Raw genomic sequence first — 8,009 nt, 5'->3', positions numbered from 1 at the left:
AAGGGATTGACGTGGGTGTTGCAGAGTGCACATGCTTGTGTGAATCTTAATAAATTATGCAAATGCCTACTGTTGATGGGCAAAAATATTAATCATAAGCATTTCTGGTATTTTCATGTTTTCTTAGTGTTGACTTTTTGCCCTCGTAGACCTTCACTCCAGCTGCCCCCACCTGCTTTCACCCCTCTATCTTACACATGCTCTCAAACACACATGCGTTTCATCTTACACTCTAGCAAAGCAATATACATGCACTTAAACACTAAAACACACACAGACACGCATTAAAAGCACAACCACAGAGAGACACACTGGTGGGTGTCTTGGACCGGCCCTGACCTGACAAGCGGGCGATGAAGATTAATGCATCCTCTCTGAGTGACAGGCTGGGGAATTGAAGGGCAGAGGGCCTCGTTAATCAAGGGCCTGACAGGTGCCATTCAGGGCCTCCGAACAACCGCAGCTCCCACCACCCACCCACCCACATTTTAAAGTACACACACAGACACCCATTAAGACACAAACATAAAGCCTCGCTAAAGCAAACCAACCCATTCCTCACTATCACAACCTTCACTTTCTTTCTCGCTTTTCCTACCGCATCCACTTTTCCAGTCGAACGGGCCGGCGTTAAGCACAAGCAGACTTAATCATGCACCGCCAGAATTAAAACTCATTCCTCAGAGCAAGGCTGCCGGCTCCAAAATAAGAAAATCAATCGAGCGCTTGGCAGGGCTGCACATACTCACCGACAACGGGTCTTTTTCTTTCTCATTTGCAGGGGCCTTGGAGCTTGAGGGGCCCAAGCGAAGCCATTCTTTATGTCCATTCATTATAATTTACCAATAACACCAAGTCCCAGGATCATTACTGGCCAACCATTCATGATTAATTCCTTGATTCTCTCTGCTTTTTCTCTTGAATTTAAAGGTGCAGTACAGGAGGATGTAACTGTGTTATCTTTGCTTTTAGATAAGCTGATTTAATAGCAAAACGGGAGCTAAATACTTTCATTTATCGTTGATACCCTTTTGAAATACAAAATATGAGGCAAGGAAAAGGCTAAAAAGAGGCACGTTTTACAACAGTGGGTGAATTTCAGTGTTCTTAAAGTAGGGATGGGAATCTTTATATCTTACGATTTGTTTTGATTTCAATTCTAGGGGTCACGATTTGATTCAGAATCGAAAAAACCCCCAACAATCATTAACCAAAAGCCTTCAGTGTAAACAGTGCTGTGGAAGAGCAGATGTTATGTTTTAACAAGTGACTGTGTTAACTGGTGACTTTTCAGCTGAAAGTGTTATCAGTTGTCATAGTTACAACATTGTTAAATCACTTAATGTTTTCTGTTATGTCTGATATATGGTTAGAAGATACTAATTTAATGAAAAACTATGCAAAGTGGCTCTTCAAGTTTTTGATATCTGTTATTTACCCAGACACATTTCACGTTTAACGATATCCCGTTATTTTTATTGTCTGTGCTGGCAAGCAGTTATCGGCTGATATTCTACTTATTTTTGACTCAGGTTGAATGTCTATGGATGATAGGAATTTGAGCTTGTGATCCATTCCTGAACTAGGCTACATTACTGTACTTTAGCACACTTAGAAAATATGTCAGCTCCGGCTTCCTCTAAACCTGGGCTTGTAGAATCCACAGTGAGCCTACTTGAGTGTCAAATATGGTGACACTCAAGGAGATTACTATCATGTTAATTCTAAGATCAGAATTACCTTAATAGAAACATCATTAATCAATAATATTGGGTCAGCTCAGAATCTGTTTAATATTTTCTTCTGTGAGTTGATGTTTTCTTAGTCATGCATACAACGAAAAGCCAAGTAGAGTTAGACCAGTTGACGACCCAGCTAATTATTGATGCCGATATTTGGCATTTATCAGATTATTACAGTCAGCATTTTATTTTACCAATGAGATACAAAGTAAATTAATTAGAAGGTGTGTGAGTCCACTGCAATGTGTCTTTCCCTCTGGTTGTATTTTTGCTCTCTACAGTCTATCCCCATGCCCTGATAACAGCACTATATGGCTTGCTTGATGTTACACAATTACCAGCCAGTCAACACTGTGACCTGGGTGGCACTGAGCGTGTACAGCTTTACTTCCTGTTTCCTGCTGCTACAGCATTGCTCTGTGCTGTGACTCATGGTGAAAGAGTTAGTGCTAAATTGATTAATTTCCTTAATTTTTTAACATGCAGTTTTGCTTTTGTAGGTATATTTTGCTTGTCATAACAAATGCATATTCATTCCAAATATATGCACTGCTAAAACTCAGTGTCATTATGAAAAAACAATATTGGTCAACACTTAAACCAACAAATGACCTGGCCTAGCTAAGAAAAGTCACCAGGGTTATAGTGAGGGTCATTTAAACTGACCTGAAACGCCATTTTTGTTTCCATTTCCTTTTTTTCATGTTTCTCTGTTGACCTCTAAATTAAACCTTATCTGTCTGAGCTACTTTAACAGACATGCTTGTGTCTGTGCAGTAGTAATGGTACATCATACGGCTCTTCATAACTTTCTACCATTATTGTTGTTGCTATGACTATGACTATGACTATGTCCCATGTACATTCCCCCTGTTCTATGAACGTCCTAACAGTTATGTGCATACGGCTTTTACTCTTTATTCGTCCATGTGACTTCATATCTTTCAGGATTTGCTCAGCCGATGTGCCACACAAAATTAAGGGAAGCATGGCAGCCATCATGTTTGCACATAGAAAGTTTATCTTTGGCTGTAGATGTAGCATTTTTAAAAGCTAAAGCTTTTGTGGGGGGGGGGGGGGGTTGACGGTATTGATCATAAGGATAAATACGTCAATTCTTTTAAAACACATGAGACTGAAAACGATAGGAGTTTCGAAATTTTTGACAACCTTGAAAGAAAATAAAGTGAGGAGTTATGTTATTACTTAAGGGCAACTGTTGCCACAAGTTGTCAGAATCTTCACATCACAGCATTATAAACAAGACAGTCTAAGTATGCAAATGTATGTATTTACATGTTTAATAGAAAGTGCAGAAAGTAAACATGTCTCAGTCTTGATAAATGTAAAGTTTAAATAATGAAGAGGCACATTTCAACAAAACTGAGACCTCACACTGCATCTGTCTACCTGCCTCAGAAAGCTCCAGTGTGCCTGTGTTAGTTTTTAAAATCTGTTATTATCTAATGGAACTTAATATTTCATGAGCTATTAATGGAGCCCCAGCTTGTAATTAGTACTGTGTCTGAGAAAATACGGGCATGTATCTTCATTAGGCATCAGAGCAAGTCTTTTCATCTTCATTACAACCGCTCCGCATCATTTTTCACTCTCTTATTACGCCTTTGTTTTTGTTACCCGCCTGTCGCCGCATGCTCATTATCAAACAGGATGGTGGTCGACGGCGACAGGAGCAGGAAAAACAACACCACTATATTTTACAGATCCTGAGTAACAATCCTGGAAGATCACTTTCAAACAGAATATGGGGAGTGTTGGCAGATTTGTGTCTCATTCAAGTTTGATAAAAATAATATTGATAATAACTTCACACACATTACTTATTTTGTTCTTAGAGGAGCTTTGGATTCTTTATTCTACTTCACTTGGACAAAACTAAATGTGTAATTCCAGGCAAAAGCAAGCCAGATATAGATGATAGAGGATTAAAGTGAATGTGTTCAGATCATTCAGCAAATAATCTTTTAACCTCAATGACAGACAAGACTGCTGACCTTTGGACAGTTGAGTCAGAGTAATAGCATTTAAATGGCAAAGCCTTGTGTTGGATGAGCTTGTAGATGGTGTTTTGATAAGAGTAATTATTAGAGAAAATGTATTTAAAGAAAGACATTTCTGTAAAGCTTCTCATGTTATTAGTTTATTAAACAAGTCAAATAATACATAGACAAAATTGAAAAATTCAGTAAATGGGCCCTCCCCAGTTGTGATTTATTTACGTATCAATTCGGTTTAGATTGGTCGCATTGGTCCTGACCTCCTCTAACAGTTTCCTCGTCTTCTGTCTGAAAGACTTTCTAGCTTTGATCGGGTTCTCATATTATAAATATTCATTCTACTGTTTCAAATATGTTTAGCCTCTTTTCACCAATTTTTATCACTGTTTTACTACTGTTTTTTGCCAATTTTGCCCATTTTTTCCTCTAACCCATTTTTGACACATGTACCTTTTTTGCCTCTTTTTGCTAATTTTTGAATTTTTTAAAACCCCTTTCACAGCTTCTTCCTCCCATATCTGCCGTTAGTAAAGCCATTTTGCCTTTTTTGACCTTTTACCATTTTTTTCTTTTGCCTTTTTACCTCTTTTAACCCTTTTGTGCCACTTTTTAACCACCACTTTTGCCATGCTTATTTTTGCCTCTTTCGGCCACTTTCAGCCAGTTTTTGTCATTTTGCCAATTTTCAGGACTTTCCCTGCCAATTTTAGCCTCTTTTGGCCCTTTTTGATTCTTTAAACCCATTTTTGCCACTTTTTAACCTCTTTTCAGAAGTTTTTCCTGCTTTCAAATGAAAAATGATGAAATGACCAATTTTACCTGCCCAATTTTTTCCTTTTTTTTTTTTTTTTTTTTTTTTTTTTTTAACTTTATGCAACTTCTTATACCCTTGTCACCACTTTATCCTTCACTTTTTGGCCTCCTTTTTGCCACTTTCAACTAATTTTGTCAGTTCACCAATTTTCACCAAACACCATTCTGTCAGTTTTCCCTCTTTTTGTAACCCTTTTCCTACCCATTTTTGAATCAGCTCATGTCAGTATCACCAGTTTTTACCTCTTTTAACTACCTTTTAAAGTTTTTGACCCATTTTCACCACATCTAACCCCTTTCACCAATTTCTCTGCTCATTTCTGACACTTTTCCCAATTATTCATCATTTTTCCCTCAGAGTTGTCTCAGTTCTTCTCCTTATTTTCTGGCCTCCTAACATTTGTGCACATCATGGCTAAGCTTTGAAGTCTGATGTTACTTTCCAAGTGGTTCTAAATGTGTGCCCATCTACAATGTTAACATTACCTATAAAAAGGTCAGTCTGTTTTGTTTACATTTTGAAAAAGGCTATATTGGACACATTATACGTGATGTTGCTTTGATAAGGGTGGTTATTATTCCCCTTATGGGGGGTCTTGGGAACATTTAAGTACTAAAACATTACCCCTGTATTCATGTAATTAAGTCAGTGTGTATTTTTTTTTTTGGCAAATCAAACATGAAATTATCCACTGTTGGATGCATAGGCCTTCTATTTGTTGCTGTAAGTCTTGTTTTTACCATTTTTATAATGAAGTTTGAAATCCTGTTTTGGGAACAACCCTAACATCCCTTCATCTCTCCAGCTGTCATGTGATTGTCAGAAGTTTATCACCTCTCACATCTGGAAAAACACAGACAACAGCTTCCTGCCAAAGGCCTCAAAGGCGCACATCATTGTGAGGCAGCCATTGCTCTTAAGCATGGCGATTCATGGGGCCTCTATTTCCAGTTGTATTATCTTAATTGTCTTGGCAAGTATGTTCAGCAGTTATATTGTCAATTTATGGCTCTTCTTGCCACCCCATTAATCCAGCCGTTAAAACACTGTAACCAGTGGCTCAAACTCTGTACGAAAGGAGCATAAACCTGTCCCAGGATCGCCGCTGGCTCTGGAGACAAGATAGTGCTCTGAGAGAGAGGGGAGGGGGGATATTTTTCTAAAACATTTCTCTGCAGGTGTCTTTTTATTGCCGGGACATCAGTTGGAGTGAAATTATGGTATGCTGAAATAGAGGCAATATAGGAGAGGGTCATTTCAACAAATCTAGTTCTATAATGGGACTGGAGAAGTTCTTATTCCTCTTTGCTTTGTGTGAAGTAGGTTGCATGTACACATTAAGAAAGAGAGTCTCAATGTAAAGTAAAGTAAAACTGCAGCCAGCAGTATACAGAAATCACTTCAACAGATCTTTTGGTGGTGTTGAGTGTCCTTGGGAAAAGTTGAATTTAAAAGTCTATATTCTTGCTTTTTTCCAAGACCACACACATCAGTCGTTCATGAAAACATAAAGGAAACCATAAGACAAAGTCTTGTTGCCTCTTGATCAACAAATCTTCTACTTCGTCAACATCTGTTATTGAGACTTTCTTTACAGCGACTAAATAGAACAATACAGCTTTAATGGCAGAAATTTTTCCAACGAATCTGCTGAAAATTGCCAAGATGACCTTGTCTTTAGGAAACTGAGTGACGACAAACAATTTTCCTTTATCAGACCTTTATCCAGAAGACATTTTCATTCATCATCACTGGCTGTGAATAACTGAAAGATTTAATGGTTTAGTCCATTTAAAGACCATTTTGTTAAGATGTTCATGGGTGGAACTTTCAGGAACAAAAAAATACACAGCCTAGGTGATGTCATATGCCACAGGTCAAAGATCAGATGCTTGGTCCAATTACCGACCTGTCATATAGTGCACCTGATCCAAATGGCTGAAAGTGAACAGGTAATTGCCGTTCCTCGATACTCATCCTGAAACCAGCAAAATAATCTGCATTAAAATTGTTTTAAAAGACAAAGTTTAAGAAATCTTCACAGAAGTTGGCAAAAATATAAAAGTGAGACCTTTAATTCCATTTTGTTTGTCTGGGTGTGGATCTTTGTGTACTGTCTTGTATTTCTTCTCCAACCTCCTCACATCTCCAGGCTGAAAACTGCACCAGAAGTAATTGCCTGACCTTTTACGGCAGCAAGATAGTCTCATTAAGCCTGATGGATAATGATGGCGCCTCTCCATGCTGCGTGAACCTCTGTGATAATGAAACAACAGAACAGCCCTGCTGCTCCACCGGGGGGTCACGGAAGAAGCCTGATAACCTAGAGAGAGCAGCTTGTTGCTGGCTAACGACAAGACCCAGAGCCCCCCGTAGTGTCACCCTTCTCCCAAACGTCCACAGGGGAGGTGGCGGTGTCATGGTAATGTGCTGTTCTCAGCTTCATTTTCACAATCCTAGGTTTGATTGGAGACCTTGATATTCCTGTGGTTGGTAAACCTTCCCATTGAGGAAGATGAGTCGACTCGGCAGGCAGTTAGGATGTGAGAGAAGTTATATATAAATTAAAGGAGAAAAATTGTGTTTTTGATATCAACCTACATGGATCTAAGAAAAGCTAAGCCTTCCCCCAACATAGGACCCAAACAAAAAAGTGATATATATCTGACAAAATTAACAAAAATGTCATTGTTTTCAGTAAAAATATCCCAACATGACAGGCCTACAAACACTTTTTAATACAAAAATACTTTTTAACTACCCAGAAGGCCTTTTAGTTAAAATAAGCAAATCTGCTTTTACAACAGAGCAGACAGAAATCCTTGAAATCTTTGAGAACAGCCTCCAGCTCCAGCTATCTCAGGTTTGAAGGGGGCCTTCTCCAGACAACATGTTTCAGCTCCTCCCACGGATGTTCAATTGGATTTAGATCATGGCTCATAGAAAGCCACTTCAAAATAGTCTAATTTTTTTTCTTAGCCATTCTTGGGTGTTTTTAGCTCTGTGTTTTGGGTTTTATCTTGTTGAAGAACCCATGACTGGTGACTGAGACCAAGTTTTGTGACACTGGGCAGCACATTTTGCTCCAGAATGCCTTGATAGCCTTGATGTTTCATTGTACCCTGCACAGATTTAAGACACCCTGTGCCAGATGCAGCAAAGTAGTCTCAGAACATAACCAGTTTTGTTTCATCTGTCCAAAGGATATTCTCTCACAAGGTTTGTGGCTTGTTAATATGCATTTTGGCAAATTACAGTCTTGCTTCTTCATAATTTGCTTTCAACAGTGGAGTCTTTCTTGGTCATCTTCCATTAAGTCCAGTTTGGTTCAAACAACAATAGAGGGTGCGTTCTGACGTTGATGTACCCTGACCTTGGAGTTTATCTCCAATCTCTTTGGAAGTGGTTCTGGGCTCTTTGGTTACCATTCGTATT

This window comes from Cheilinus undulatus, linkage group 6 (genome assembly GCF_018320785.1).
Source record: "Cheilinus undulatus linkage group 6, ASM1832078v1, whole genome shotgun sequence".
Lineage (NCBI taxonomy): Eukaryota > Metazoa > Chordata > Actinopteri > Labriformes > Labridae > Cheilinus > Cheilinus undulatus.
This window is presented reverse-complemented; position numbering follows the sequence as displayed.